The following is a 15,106-nucleotide window of genomic DNA, read 5'->3' on the forward strand; positions in this document are numbered from 1 at the left end:
TGCCATTCACAAGCCACTACGGTTATCTTTATGGCCCTGTCAATATCTTTATGACACGCAACGCACACACACACTGACTGACACACAGACACTGAGATAAATATCTATACATATAAACATTTGGGCAAGGACACATTTTGAGGGAAAGCGAAAGTCGTCTTGTTTGACACAATTTCCGGAAGCCCCAGCCAAACCGTGCCAGCTCCCACTCCCACGCACTTTCATTCTCTTGGTCTATTTGGCTGTGTTTGTGTGTGTGTTCGTTCATGCTTGTAATATTTGTGAACGAATCATTGATGTGTTCACACACAGAGAGACGCACATATCGAAACGAACGCAACAAGGAAGAGTGTTACGCATGTATGAACTAGAATATACCCTCTTATACAGTGCTAACCGATCACTTTCTGGCTAACCTGTAACGATGAAGCTTGAGCTGCATACATTTTGATGCATTTTATACCCAGCCAAAAAAAGAGTTTCAAATTTGTGATTTGCACAAAGCCAACATACCCCAAACCGACACGTTTTGTGCGGTACAAATATACGCGCTCTCCATTACAACAATTCCCTTTGCCAAGCCCTCCCCCCGATGCCGCGCTGATGCCACCCGCTGATGCGATTGTATGGCTCTGATATTATTGAAATGCCATTTTGATTGGCTTTGATGTGCGGATGGATGGGAGAGTAACGATTTGATGTTGCTAAATGTTACATGCAGATGCCCGATATGGGCCCTGCTGATGTGATTAAGCGATAAGTAGTCAGCCATGCAGTACTTCAGCCAGAAAGAGAGAGCGAGGGAGACATTGGTTCCCTTTGCTAATTCGATTGAGCTGGAAAACTAGCTGGAAATGAATGCACAAAAAGAGTTTTACTTAAAGCAAATGAAACAAAGACAGCGAGAGGCAGATAGTGGACAAAAGAAATAACCTTTCTCCGTTTGCCCAAGTTCTTATCCAATTATACACTTATGGCCATTTGTCAGGCGAATGTGTCAACGGTGTGTCGCACGGCGAGAGCGAGAGCGCGAGCTCGAAATAAAACCAGAAACTGGAAACTGGCAACCGCAAGGAAAACCCAAGACTGACAAACAGCCTCGGAGACAGACAGCTGGCAGACAAACAAAGAGAGCCAGAGTGCCAGAGAGAGACAGAGAGACAGAGAGCTAGGCTACCCACAACCGAATCATATCACATCACAGACATGCAACTGAGCAGCACTTGATGATGAGGAATGTGCACATCCTTGGCGGTTGTGGCGGCTGCAGATGGCATCTATGCACTCAGAGAATTTGGCGCTCCTAACTTTTCCTTTATTACAAACAGAGAAATTAAGTTTTCTCTCAGTGCATTTGCTATGCAGTTTGCGGTTCCTCCATCAAACTGATAAATTCGGGCTACACTCTCAGAGTCGAAGGAACATTTCCGAGTACTTTCTGGCTGTGCAAACGCATTGTCTGGCATTCCACTTTCTCATCTATCCGTGCCCTGCCAAGAAACTGCGATGAAATGCAGAAACGCTGTAGCTCATCAGTCTTTCGAGTCTCCCGCCGCCACACCCTCTGTCATGTCAGAGGAAATCCCCTCTTGATTATAAGTTTGACGCACCGCAGCTTTTAATGCTGAATTCAGAGTCAGAGTCAGAGTCAGAGTCAGAGCTAGAGTCGGAGGTGGAGTCCAAAAGAACTAAGGAAAAGTTGCAGTTTCCCGACTCCGTCACCGAGTCGACTCTTTCGAGTTGCTTTTCCAATTAGACTCTGGCGGGAATCATTTGCATGTTATTGACTAAATTAAGTGTCGAGCAAAAAAGTTGTAAAAATATGCAAAATCGGACAGCAGACGCAGCGCCACAGCTCTACGGAATGGAATTAAAATCAAATAAAATCAAATGAAATGAAATGACTTTGGTTTCAGCTCAGTTGCAGGGGACAATAAGAGCAGTTCAAAATCATTTCCAAATACGCTTAACCTGTCCTGTATCCTTCTCTGTGTGAGGCTTTGCTTTGGCTGAAAATTGAAATTGAAATTTGCATGTTTGGAGCAGCAGCAGCAGCAGGAGCAACAGGAGCAGCAGGAGCAGCAAATGTTTCAATTATTTGGCTCCACAAAATGAATATTGGAAACAACAGCAAGAAATCTGTCACATGTCAAACTTTGCCATATTTAATTTCCTCTTTCCGAAATTAGTTTTCCCTCATCCGAAATATTGTGTTCTCTTTTTTTTCGTTTTTTTTTTTTGCTTTCCCAAACTTTATTTTAATTTTATTTTTTCTGTTTGTATTCGGTTCCCCCGCTCACAGCTGCAATAATTCATGTTCAAAAACTACAAATTGAGTCATAAACAACTTTTGATTTCGCATATGGCCCGCCTGTTCCGCCTGTTTCTGTCCCCTTCTGTCCTGTCCTGTCCTGTGCTGCTCCTGGGGGGTTGTGTCTGCGCTTATTCGAGTTTTTGGCTTTTTTCCTTCCTTTTTTGCATTGCACATACATATTTGGGGTGCATTTTGGGGGTTCGATCTAGAGCGGAGTGCAGAGAGTCGTGGGTAATACACGTGAAGGAAACTTCGGGCATACAGAGCTTCGTTCGCCCATCGTGTGTTGTCCCTAGGCCATCTCTATGTACTGGTGACTGCCGGAAGTACTCATTGTGTTCTAGTTGACCTCTTCAAATATTCAAAGCCACTGCAATCGCACTCATTAAAAACAAAAGACTTTATCCACTGTAAATACGAGAGAGGGCACTGTGTGCATATATAGAGTCGAATAAAACCGCTTAATTCATAATTTAACAGGCCGCACTTTTAGTTGTGGTTAACGAAAAGAGAAAAACTTTTTAAAACCATTTAAAAAGGTATGCAAACAATGTTTGTCCGTCTGGATGTCTGTTCTGTTCTGTTCTGTTCTGTTCGGCCCCGTCCCGTTCGTCTGGCTTTACTTATGTATTTTACTCTTTATGAAAGGCAACAGAAAACCCAAAAACCCAAAAAGCTTTGCCGCTTAATTTCATTAAAAATTTATGAAATAAAGGCACAGCCGGGCGGGCGTATTAAAATTTGATAGTCTGCTCTGCTCTGCTCTGTATGTATGTATATGAGTGTGTATCTGTGTGTGGCAGTATCTGTGAGGGAGTATCTGTAAGTGCCTCTGTGTGTCGTCCTCCATGCGTCATTGTTAATATTGTGCTGCGGTTTTTACGCCAAAAGTCACCAATGGATGAGCGGAAAAAAGCGAATTTTTGTTGCTGTGTTTCGTTCCGTTTCGTTCTGCCGGTCGTTTGTCGGTCCGTTTGGGCGAGAAGAGTATTGTGCACTTTATTTGATGGACTTGTTTATGAGCAATTTCCATTCCCGCCAGGAGGAGGAGGCGGAGGAGTAGTGGGAGCATCGAGCAGCTACCTTGATTCTTATTTTTATTAATGTTTATTGCATTGCGAGCATTTAATTTGATGCTCATGTCCGAGTCTCCACAATGATGAGACGTAAAATGAAATTGCAACTCAAGAGTGGGCTCTGGATTGGGAATGGCAGTGGGAATGGAGCTGTGGCGCTGTAGGTCTTGGCAGAGTCCTTCCTCAGTTGGTCCTTGGTTGGCAATGCAATTTGCAAATGCGTATTGCGGTGTACGTGAATGGGGAATGGCAGCACGCACTTTCTACCCCTTTCCCTTTCCCTTCACCTTCTCCGCCCTTTCCTTTTGCTTTTTCGTTCCCTTATTTTTTTTTTTTGGAGGTAGAAATTGCATTTTTAATATTCCCCGTAGCCGGCACTCTGGGATCTGCGTGGAACTGTCATGGGTAATGAATGTGCTGGCAAATAATTATTTTTATATAATGGCTGACTGGGACAGACTCCTCCTGGGCTGACTGCCTGCCCGCCTGTCTGTCTGCCTGCCATCGTTGCCAACGGTAACGGGGAAAACTGCTAACGGTAACTGCACATAAAAGACCCGTTACATACTTGAGAAGTTGCAAGATGTCGTTTCGGCATTCTGCAATATTCATAACTTGCATGGAGACTTGCAGTGAGAGCGGAGTAAAAGGAGTAAAGACGGGCACACTCTGTCATTTCATTTGGGAAAACTTTGAGGCGCCTCGGGATCCAAGGACCAACACCTGGCTGAACAATACGTCTATTGCTCCCACATGCCACACGCCACATGCAACATCCACTGACACTCATTAGATTAGCGCTGATTGCGTGCCGTCCCCTGGACCTCTGGCAAATGTTGACAGCTGTGTGACAGCGCTTGGGGAACGCCTCAAAAAGGCCTCAGGGGGGGTGGCTTACATGCATTGATTGTTTTTGCCACTGGTAATTTGAAACTTTAAAATATTTATGATTTATGTTTAGTAATTCGCAGGCAGAGCCACACAAGCCAAAACCGGACTAGACTGAGTCAGACTTAGTCGCCCCTCAGACAACCCGCCACGAAATCTGGTCCGCACCCCAGCAGGACAGAGGGTTGGAGTCTGGGGGCGTGCGACAAAGGCGGGGCCATAGCGAATGCTGGAAAATTGTTCATTACGCAGAGAAAGCTCTAGCTGAAGCTGAAGCAGAAACAGAATCAGAATCAGAGTCAAAGCCAAAGCGGAGTGACATCCAATGGAGTCCGCATCTTTGCATTGAGCTAAGAGTGGGAGAGAATGGTGGGGCAGGGAAGGGAAGGGAAGGGAAGGGTGTGAGTACTTGAGAGATTGGCCAAAATATTTGGCACGTGCAACGCGGTGATGGGGAGTGGGGGCTTTGGGCTTCGAAATAATGCCGAATTGAGTTGTCAGTTGTGCGAAAAGTTTCACCTTATGAGGGTTGATGTAACGCAAGAGGGGGGTGCGGGCACAGTACAAAGGGCAGGGGTGGAAAGTTTGCAAAACTCGCATTAAATATTAATAAAAATGTTGCCACTGGGAGTTGCAGGTAAATGCGCGACAGAGTCCGCTTCCGAGGTGTCTCAGGGTACATGGAGGAACGTGCGCAATAAAAAGCGTGATTCAGTTACTGTTACTCCGATCGAGATTCGGCCAGTGTCTAATCCCGATACGACAGATAAAAGGGATGAATTCCACTCCTTATAGCAACGCACCCCACATCTTGCACAATCTTTTGTGTCCCCCCCCCCGAATGGTTGTCACGAAAAATGTTCACATTTTGCACCAACAATTTATTATCAACCACTTAGGATCAAAATAAGCGATAGTCCATCGAGGCTTATTACATTTCAAAAAGAAGCGAGAATGTAACAACCAAACCCCCACTTACCCCTAGCCAAAACCAAAGCCCAAACCCAACCCTCTCGATGTGGCATATCTATGACAAGTGCAACAGTGTGACGACAACGGGAAAGGAATCAACCCTTGGCTGGCTGGCAGGCTGGTGGGGCCTGCTCTTTGGTTGGGTGTGGAAATTTTTATAGACCGTCAGAATGATATATGCATGCCAATATTATGACAGCAACAACATAACTGGCAACTGTTGAAATATGCCCCCCGGCTAGTCCGGCTCCAACCTGCTCCACAGCCAAAACGAAATCGAAAAAATTTCACTGTGTAAAATAAGTTTTGGGCAAGTTCTAGCCGGGAATACCCTTTCACGGTGGGACCTATGTGATATAACGATGAAGATCCCTATCGCGATTGAATCCCTATCGAATCAAATAAAGTTTTTTAAAGACTTTTGGGATATAGATTGCCATTCCAATAAATATAAATGTTTCAGGAATCACTTGCCTTTCCGCCAATTTAGTTTATCTACTAGGAATGCTGGCTAAGTACTACGCTGATCATGGGTACTACTCTTCTCTGGCAGGGTATACCAGCTCTAAAAGAGAGAAGAGAAATGGCAAATCAGCAGCAACAACTCATCGACGACGACGATGGGCGTAAAGTTACGCGCGCATATGTAAGTGTCTGACTTCCGTTTCCGCTTGACAGGCAACTACGTCGACGACGACGACGACGATGCTGCTGCCCGACTGTATTTGCCCGGGGGGGTTGCTTCTCTGTCGCTGGTGCTGCCCCTGTTCCCCTTATCCTAGTTGGAGTTGAAGTTGAAGTTGTTGTCATGTTTGCAAGTGGTTGGGGCTATTACATTTTACTTTTCATATTTGCTCGGAATAACCGTGAAATTGTTTTTTCTGTCTAGCGGAAAGTGTGAGTGAGTGTACCCCACACCCACACCCACACCCCCTCTTGTGTGTGTGTGTCAACTACCCCTTTTGTCAATTTCAGCCCCTGAGCAGCGGCCACAGTGTGTGTGTGTGTGTGTGTGTGTGTGTGGTGCAGTAGGGAAAACTTTCATCTATGCCGCCGTGGGGCACAACAAATTGCAAGTGGATAGATTCCTGGATTGGCTGACAGGAGCCGCTAGCTATGGAATTGTTGTGTGTGTGTGGGTGTGGGTGTGGGTGGGTTAGCGGTAAATGCTATTTAAATATATAAATTTTAATAAGCTCTTTTCGGTTTTCTTTTGTGTGCCGACAAAAAGACTAGAATTGGCTGGAAGAAGGTAAAGCCCTGTTATTTGCCATCGATTTTCATGGTCCCCAGGGGCCACGGGTTTGGGGGTATTTTTCAAATATTTTCCCCAAGTTATCATCCACACAATTAAACTCAATTAAATCGGCATATTTAGGCAGCAGATTGCTGCAACGCAATTCGCAAATATGTACACGGATCGACGCCGGCAACAAAATAGCAGAGAACAGCAGAGAGAGACAGGCAGGCGGCAGGAACAATTCCCCAGAGTGGCTGCATCACTGGAGGATAACAAGGGTAACCAAACGCAGGAGGTGGATTCAACGAACTTGAACCGCAATTTTTATTTGGCAATACATACGAAGACATTTCCCTTTTTAGCTTTTCTCTTCCCTCAGCACAGTCTTTACCTTTACCTTTCATTCTTTCTTTCTTTCGCTCTTTCGTTTTTTTTTGGGGCTACTTTGTTGCCGCAACCCTCATGAATATGTAAGCATTTTGGTGTGTGACGGGGAGATCCCAGTGAAAGCCACAAAGCGCGCCAGGAGGCAGGTGAGCCAGAGGGTGAGCTTTGCCCAGCGAAGCAAAACCAAGCTGCAGCAGAGAGACGAGGCAGAGACGGGCCCAAACATAGCACGAGACTATCCAGAACAGAGACAGAGACAGAGACAGAGAAAGACAGACATCAATAAACAAGAACCGTCGCGTAAATAATGCAGCAGCAGGAGACGTTGCACAGTTTGACTTGCCACAAAGCCGGCACGCATCAGGGGGAAAGACAAACCCGTAGACGTGGGACAGGGAGAGGGGTACAACTCCGCCCCGTTTGGTGGTTTACGTGCGGTCTGCCAGACAGTCAGACATTTCCCCAGTGCATAGACATCGAACATAGAACATAGAACAGAGAGTCTCCACTGCAATTGTCTCGTAGCCTTCTCATGCATTTTACATTTTTAATAGATTGCCCGGGATTAATAACACACACGCACACCCCCAGTTCCCAGTTAGCAAGAGGTCCGCACACCCTCCACAGGTATTGGTTTTAGTTTTGGTTACCTCGGTCTACCCAGGGGATGCATAACACATTGCGCGGTTTACGCATCGACGCGTGCCGCCACCTCCATCAAGTCCGATCCCCCTTGGACTGAAAGCCCAGCCTGGGAATCACTGACCAACTTGATGGCCCCGGCAATGCGTGCAATTAGGCAAAGGAATGGTGGCTGGGAATCTGGCTAATGGAGGATGAGTGCGGCATACCCTAATAAAAGCAGAACGAGGGAATGGGAATCTCAGCTAAGGTGGGATGCCCCGAGGGAGGAGAATTGGGAGCTGATGGTGCCATAATGTACCTTAAGTAATGGATTAGATAGATATTTCTATGCTTTTCTCTCTTCTATCCCTTGCTAGCATTCATGACAGCTTGGATATCCAATCAAAAGGGATAGATTCAACTCCTTTCATCTTCTCGAAGTAGCCCAACTTTTTGGTTTACCCGCTTCCTGTGAGAGTATTTCAAAGCCCTATGGAAATATTTCAATTTGAGGCGCATAAAACTTTCCGGGAAACAGCACCAGCAGCAGCGGCAACATCAGTAGACAGAGACAGCAGCCAACATCCAGCAGCTTCGAAGCGTCTGCATCAGCATCAGCGTCAGAGCTCAACCCAAAAACTTGGGAATAACAAAAATGTGCGGACAGCAGCACAGAAAGCAGGAAAAAGCAAAAGAAAAGCGCAAAAAAATGTGGAAAACTTCTCGGGTGAGAGCCCCGCCGCCGATGCTGCCACCGATTCCTTGTGGTCGCTGGGTCCATGGTCCAAGTGGCAAAGTTTTTGGCTGTTGAAGACATTAATTTGAGCCTTGATGATATTCAATTTAGGCACTCCACAGAGACTTGTGGCACTAACCCGCACACACACACACAGGCAGATAGAGAATGGAGGCAGCAACTGTAAAATATGTGTTCGCCTATGTACATACATTTATGTATAGAGAGTAGAGAGAACCTGGTGACAGCTACAAAAAAAACACACACACACAAAAGAAGTAAATGTATTTTTTGGCAAAACTTTGTACATGCATTTGCCGCATTTTGTTGGTGTTTGTACTCGAACTGGTGGTGCTCGTGCGGCTGCTGGTGTTGCTCCTCCTGGTGCTGGCACTCCTTGGCCTGGTCAACTTTTCATGTTTTGGAGCTTCATTTTATTAAGTTGGCAACACTTGCGCCAGTGCCGCCTGTGCCTATCATATTGGGGTCAGCACTGGAGCTGCGCTTCCAACATTTTGGCTAACTTTTGTTAGGCACAGTTCTCTCCCCAGCACTCACCACTCACCATCCACGCTGCTCCTCTTTTCTTTTTTTTATTTAGTTATTTTAAAGTTTTTCGTTTAATTTTCAATTTGCCGCTGGGCAGCATTATATTTTTAAAATATTCTGCAAGTGAAATTTTTTTAGTTTTAGGCTTTTCCCAGCAGCTGCGACCGGCGTAATTTGATTTGGTTTTCGAATTGCATTTTGTTATTGTTTGGTCTTGGTCCTAAATTGGCTGCAAAAGTTTAATTGATATAAAGCCGAGTGTTTATTGCAATGGAAAATGCATCAAATTACACGAATTTAGCTTGAAGCTTATTAATCAGCCTTTAGTCTTTGACACAACTTTGAGGAAATTAAACTGGGAAACAAGCAAGCGCAATAATTGTTTATTTATTTGCCACGTTGTCTCTCATTTGTCGAGAAAACTTTTGCTCTTGGATGTTCCTCCAATATATCGAAATAAGAGGAGAACTTCCATTATTGCTCATATTATTTGCTTTTAGGTGTTTGTGGATCTTGTACAAATACTGTTTGTTGACACTGTGCGCAACGTCGGAGGCTTCTCTTCTTGATTGTTTGCTTTAAGTCGAGACAAAAGTCAGAAGTGTGATATCAGAGTATTCTCATTTGCATGTGGCCAACGGCGTCCAGCAGCGTCCTGCTAAATAATCCACGCTCCCACACAAAGGGAAGACCATAAATTGGTGGCTTAAGTGCGAGTCCAGTGCAAGGACCTCGTCGTGGTCGTTCCATAGTGAACTCCTTGCAGCGATAAAGTAATGAATAACCAGTTTCAGCTGAACAATAAATTGCATTTGGATTTTTATTACAATTCCCTCCCTCTGTGCTCTGGCGCTGATTACGCTGTCAATAGGAATGGAAAATATGATTGCTTCCCTCTACCAGGAGGCACCTGTGCCGTGTGTCCCGTGTGTCCCGTGTGCCCCGTGTGCCCCGTGTCCCTGCCTTTGGCCATTGGGCACTGTTGGTTGCCTTTTGTTGCTCTTCTGTGGCAAATGGCGACTCTGTCGGCCTTGTTAAATTATGCTCGTCATGGCGGCACTGTCGAGCCCAAAGGCGTTGGCCGGGCCAATTGTTGGAGCCAAATCTAGAGCCAGAGCTGAATCCGAAGCTGGTGGCAGGGGGCATCACTGCTGGAACTGAGCTGTCAGCCTGTCTTCGTGTTTTTTAAGTTATTGCATTGGGAATCGGACGGCAGCTAAACACAAACGTGGCCAGGGAGGAGCATCCTTGAGCTGACTACCATAACAAATGAATCTAGCGATGGAGCATCAGCATTGTTGTTGCTGCTACGAGTACTGCTGCTGCGACAATCTCTTGCACAGAGGCCGTGCTATCGAAAAATCCCCTGATCCCTTATGTAATTTTTAGATTTCCAGCTTCTTTTCAGCTTCCTCTCATTGCTGGAAGTTGTGCAAGTTGTGCCGGAAAGGGAAGAAAAAGAATGAATTAAACCTGTTGCCTGTCTGTTTGTCGGTCTTTCTGTTTTCCCTTCTGTCAGAAGCAATCTGCAAATACACACAGCGAGCAAGGAGAGGGGCAGCGACTTCGAGTCTGATTTGTGAAACTGAAACACTGAAGCCCAGAAGCTTGTAGCTGAGACCTTGCCAAATATGCAGAATCTTAATGAAAGTCAAGATGTCAGAGCTTGGCCAACTGGCGGTTGGCTACCTATCAGTTGTTGGGTTGGCAAATTGCAACTTAAATAAAGCCAAACCGAATGGGTCAGGATTGCCACGGAGAGAGGGCAAGGCAGGGAGGACAGTGGCAAAAGGATTTCCGTCAAAACTGCCAAAAAGCAAAACATCAACGAACACACACAACGAACAACGGTTGCTCTGCCTTGAACTCAACATCTATTGGCGAGACATCCCAACAGCCGAGAGTATAGGACTTGGCGTTGCCTCGCTCGTGTCTCTCGAGTACTCAAAGAGCTTCCCCGAAGTGTGCTCGGGTGCGGGGACTCACCCAAAGATTTACAAATGGAGCAGTTCGCGAAGGGCTTAAGCGAGGGAAATCTGTGAAGTGGCTGGAGGTTCTGGGAGGTTAGCTACTGCTGTCAGAAGTCAAAAGCTAGCAAAGAGCAGGCAGGCAGGAGCCAACCAGGAGCCGCCACAAGTTGCCTGTCGACGGACAAACTTATGGCTAAGACCGCAAACAAATTTCATGCTGCTGCTGCTGTTGGCTGGCTGCAATGTTGCACGGACTCCTGGCTGGAGCTGCAACCGAATTAGATGTTGAAGAAAATTGTCTTCCTGTATGAATTTCATAATTTCCACAAGTTTTAGTTATGAAAAGCAAGCAATTTCCTCCTAGCCAAGACTTCTACAGGACGTTGTGTGTGCCCGCATCCCCACATCCACCATCTACCTCCACATCCTCCGCAGCATCCAGGTTTTGCTCGGCTCTGGGTTTCTGCCAATTTGGCAGCTTAAAGTTTAAAGTCTTAACTTTTATTGTGAATCACTTGGCTGCGTTCGGTGGGCCCCCGTTTGTGGCAGGGCCACCATGTATGTGGCTTGCTCTGGATTGGTTTTTTTCAATTTCTTCGACTGTTTGCTGATGTCATCGACAGAAGTTCGTGTGGGGTTTTGCCTCTGTCTTGAAGGAGTTGTCTCCGTTTTTTCCTTTTGTTATTTATACGTCGTATTCCTAGGGCTGCGCTGACCCACTCAAGAGATGGGGGAGGGACTGAGATGCGCTGAGACTGGGCCACAACCCTTTGTCACATTTTGCAATTTATGTTATTGTGTGCTCACAGATACGTCGTATCTATGTATCTCTCGCACACCCCCACTCTTGTTTCGTATCTCTATGGCTCTCTGTTTATGTTCTGTGATTTCTATCAACAACTTTTACTTTTGTAAGCAAAGCCCCCGGACAGGGCCTGTGGATGAGGCCGGACTGGGGCCCTCCTCAACCAGAAAGCAATAAAAATTGTTTACAGACATTATTTGCGTATATCCTTGATCCGGATTGCGGAAGCACCTTCCATGTCCTACAAGGGGTCCGAAACTTTTCACCATTTAAATAGATTTCTCTCGTATTTTTAAGCACACACAAAATAACATGAATTTCCCTTGTCACCCGCACTCCCACCGACCACTCCACACTGCTTACAGTGGCAGAAAAAATTATGGTAGAGACTGAAAAATTTTGGGACGTTCATTCGAGTCTTGGAATGTTTTCCTAATGATTTTTCTCTTTTGGTGATTCTATTCTAAACATTCCCCACTTTTATATGCCGTTTGGTTTTGGTCTCCATTTGGTTTCTACTTTATTTTTGGCTCTCCTAGCCCACAGTGCGTCGACTGATGCTCCTTCTCTGTATTTCTTTTTGTTGGTTTCGGTATTAAAGCTTCCAACACACATTCAGACACACACACACACACACACACACACACCCACAAGGACACCCTCTAATAAACTAATGCCTCTCCTTTGGGGTTAGCTCTTTTCCTCCGGCTCAGTCTCAGGCTAAGGCTCAGACTCAGACTCCTTCTAGTTGTCCCCGAATCCATTGTTGCCTGCCCCATAGTTTGTTTTGCGAAACATTTTATTTGTCGTTTCTGTCTGCCTGTCCCGCTCTCCTTCACTCTCCTTCAGTCTAAAATTCTCCTCCTTTCCTGCTCTGTTGTCTTTCTCTCTTTTGGATTACTCGCAAATGTTTGTGTCAAATTTTTGTTGGGGGGTTTGGGGGCATGAATGCGCCCAGGTGTTGGGTTTCGCCCCCTCAAACTTTTGGGACCATTTTTCTTGCACTCTTTTTTTTTGCTGGGCATTGTAAATCGCTTGAAATTACTTGATTGAACTGGGAATATGCCCAAATGGAGGCCAATGGGGCCATAACTTATGGGCTTCCGGCTTGAGAGACTCTATTTGGAGGCTGATTGAAATCATTTGTAGGTCTATAAAGAGCTTACATTAGTTGGAGCACGTAAATCAATCTTTTTAACGTCAGTTCTAAGCTGCAGCTGCACTTTGGATACAGATCTGCGATATAATGTTTTAATATTTCGCTTTTATTCAATGTACATTATGGAATTTCTATTAGAATTTTCTTTCTATTTTTCTGCTTTGGTTTTTCCCATTAAGTTTTAGTTGCCTTCTCCCCCAAATCTGCTCTTAGTTGCTCTATCCTTCAGTTACAATCACCACAAGTAGTCTTTAGCTGATACAAAGCCTCTTAAGATTTTTACTTGCTCTCTCCCCTGGAGTTCTGCAGCTCTTTCGATTTACATCCAGCCTTAGCTAATAAAGATCCAGCATAGCAACAACTTCACCTACGATTCCCAACTCCCTTTCCAGTGCCCATTCCACTGCCAGTTGCCAACTCGACAGAGAGAAAACAACTTCATTTAAGACGCATAAAGCTGGGGCCAACATGTGTGGCTGGCAAACAGGCGACGGCGACGGCGACTGGCGATGGGGCAGGGAAATTCCTTATGCCAGGCAAAGTGAAACTGTCACTGCCAAGGTTTTCCCGCTCTCTATGCCATTTTTCGCTTCCTTTTTTTTTGGCAAAGATGTAAAGTACGGTTGGGGTAGGGGAAGGGGTGGTGAGGGAGGGAAAACACTCTGAGCGAGCTCTGGGTTGCATATTTAAATTTATGATTATGTCGTTATGCCGTCTGCCCGCATTGCTTAGATGGCGGCCGAAGAAGAAAAAGTGACAGCGGGCCAAACTTAATACAAATTTATGTGCAACATATTTTTGCACTTTTTTGTTGTTTTCGTTTAGCCTTTGGTGTGTGCCCAGCCATGGCCAGAGCATAAAGCTTACGCTCAACCCCCCGGAAGAGCAAAGGGAAAACAGGACACCCCCTCTGGACAACATATGCTGCTGCTTTGCCAACTGGACAACAGCTTGGTGGGAAGACCGTGGAGATTCAGCTATGTAGATCCCCTTCTGTGTCGGGAAGTTGTTGTTTTACTTTCTGCCGCTTTAATGTTTCTTCTGCTCCCCCATTAAAAACGAGAACATTAAAATTCCTTTCTCCCGCACTGAAAACAGAGCAGTTAAATTGCATTTTCAGAGCCAGGTCGTGCTTGAGGAAATGACAAATTCTTACATAATAAGAAGAGTCCCAGACGCAAAGAGAGAAATGGGATCCATTTGGCATTTGGCATTTGGCAGGTGGAAGATGGAAGATGGAAGATGGAACAGGGCAGCGGGGAGATGAGTTGGCGTGAAATTGAGCCCGGACCATCGCGCGGCGTCTCCAGGCGCCTTTGTAACGTAACCTCCGCTTCTAACTCATTTTTAAATACAAATTTATGTACAGGGAAATAAAAAGTAAAATGCACAACGCACCCCGCACCCCGCACCCCGCTTACCCTCCCCTCTGCCCATCTCTTTCTTTTGATTAATTTGTCTTGCCTAATGGTTGGCCATAAATTTCAAGTTAATAAAACCCACAGAGGGTGGAGGCGGGAGCCGACTGCCTGGCTTTGCCTTCATCTAATAACAAAAATTTGTCACACGCCATTCTGACAGTTGTGTGTCACAGCGAGCCGAGAGAGAAGGCTCCACCGACGCCACCGACCACAGCCACCGCAAGTGTCAACTGCTGATGACATTGTGGCCAAGTTGAGAGGCAACTTTGGCATGGGGAAATTATGTTGCCCCTTTTCCGCAGCCAGCCCAGGGCCTGATTGATACACAGAAACTCGAGTCGAGTCGAGTCGTGTCGAGTCGGGGAGCAGGAGCAGTACGAGGGCATGGCTGGGGCTAATCAATGGCCAGGGAACACGCACCGAAACGCTCGAAATTCGATTAGAGAAGATGTCGCCACCCAAAAACTGACACTGGAGCAGCACTCGCAGTGGCTTCCAGTGTCAGCAGCAATTACCTCGACGGCATGGGAGTGAGGACCAAAGCGAGGGTTAGGGTTTTTCAGGGGCATTTGTTGCGAGTTTCTGTTTGGTAGTTTTGGGTGCCTGGTGGCTGCTGGCTGGGCAAAGTGCATTCAAATTGGCTTAAACTAAGAACGTTAAGCGTGCAGCTGTCTAATTGTATTTGCCCCTTGACTCCCACACCCCTGCGCTCAACCCTTTCTCCAGCCAGCATGTAATGTAAAAGTGCCAGAGAACTTCAAGATTTATTAGCATCAAGATTAAAGCATTAAAAATTGTGCAGACTGTGTGTGGCAGGGAGATGGGAAGATGAAGACCGAGCGGGTAAATAGGTGGGGTGGCAGATGCCCTCAGGGAGGGGGGTAAGGAGTGGGTACCGGGTACTGGGTACTCGGCAGCTTGGGCACCCAAGGAAAGTGAGTGCAATTTTCGTTCGCTTTCGCTCT

This window comes from Drosophila guanche, unplaced genomic scaffold (genome assembly GCF_900245975.1).
Source record: "Drosophila guanche unplaced genomic scaffold, DGUA_6, whole genome shotgun sequence".
NCBI lineage: Eukaryota > Metazoa > Arthropoda > Insecta > Diptera > Drosophilidae > Drosophila > Drosophila guanche.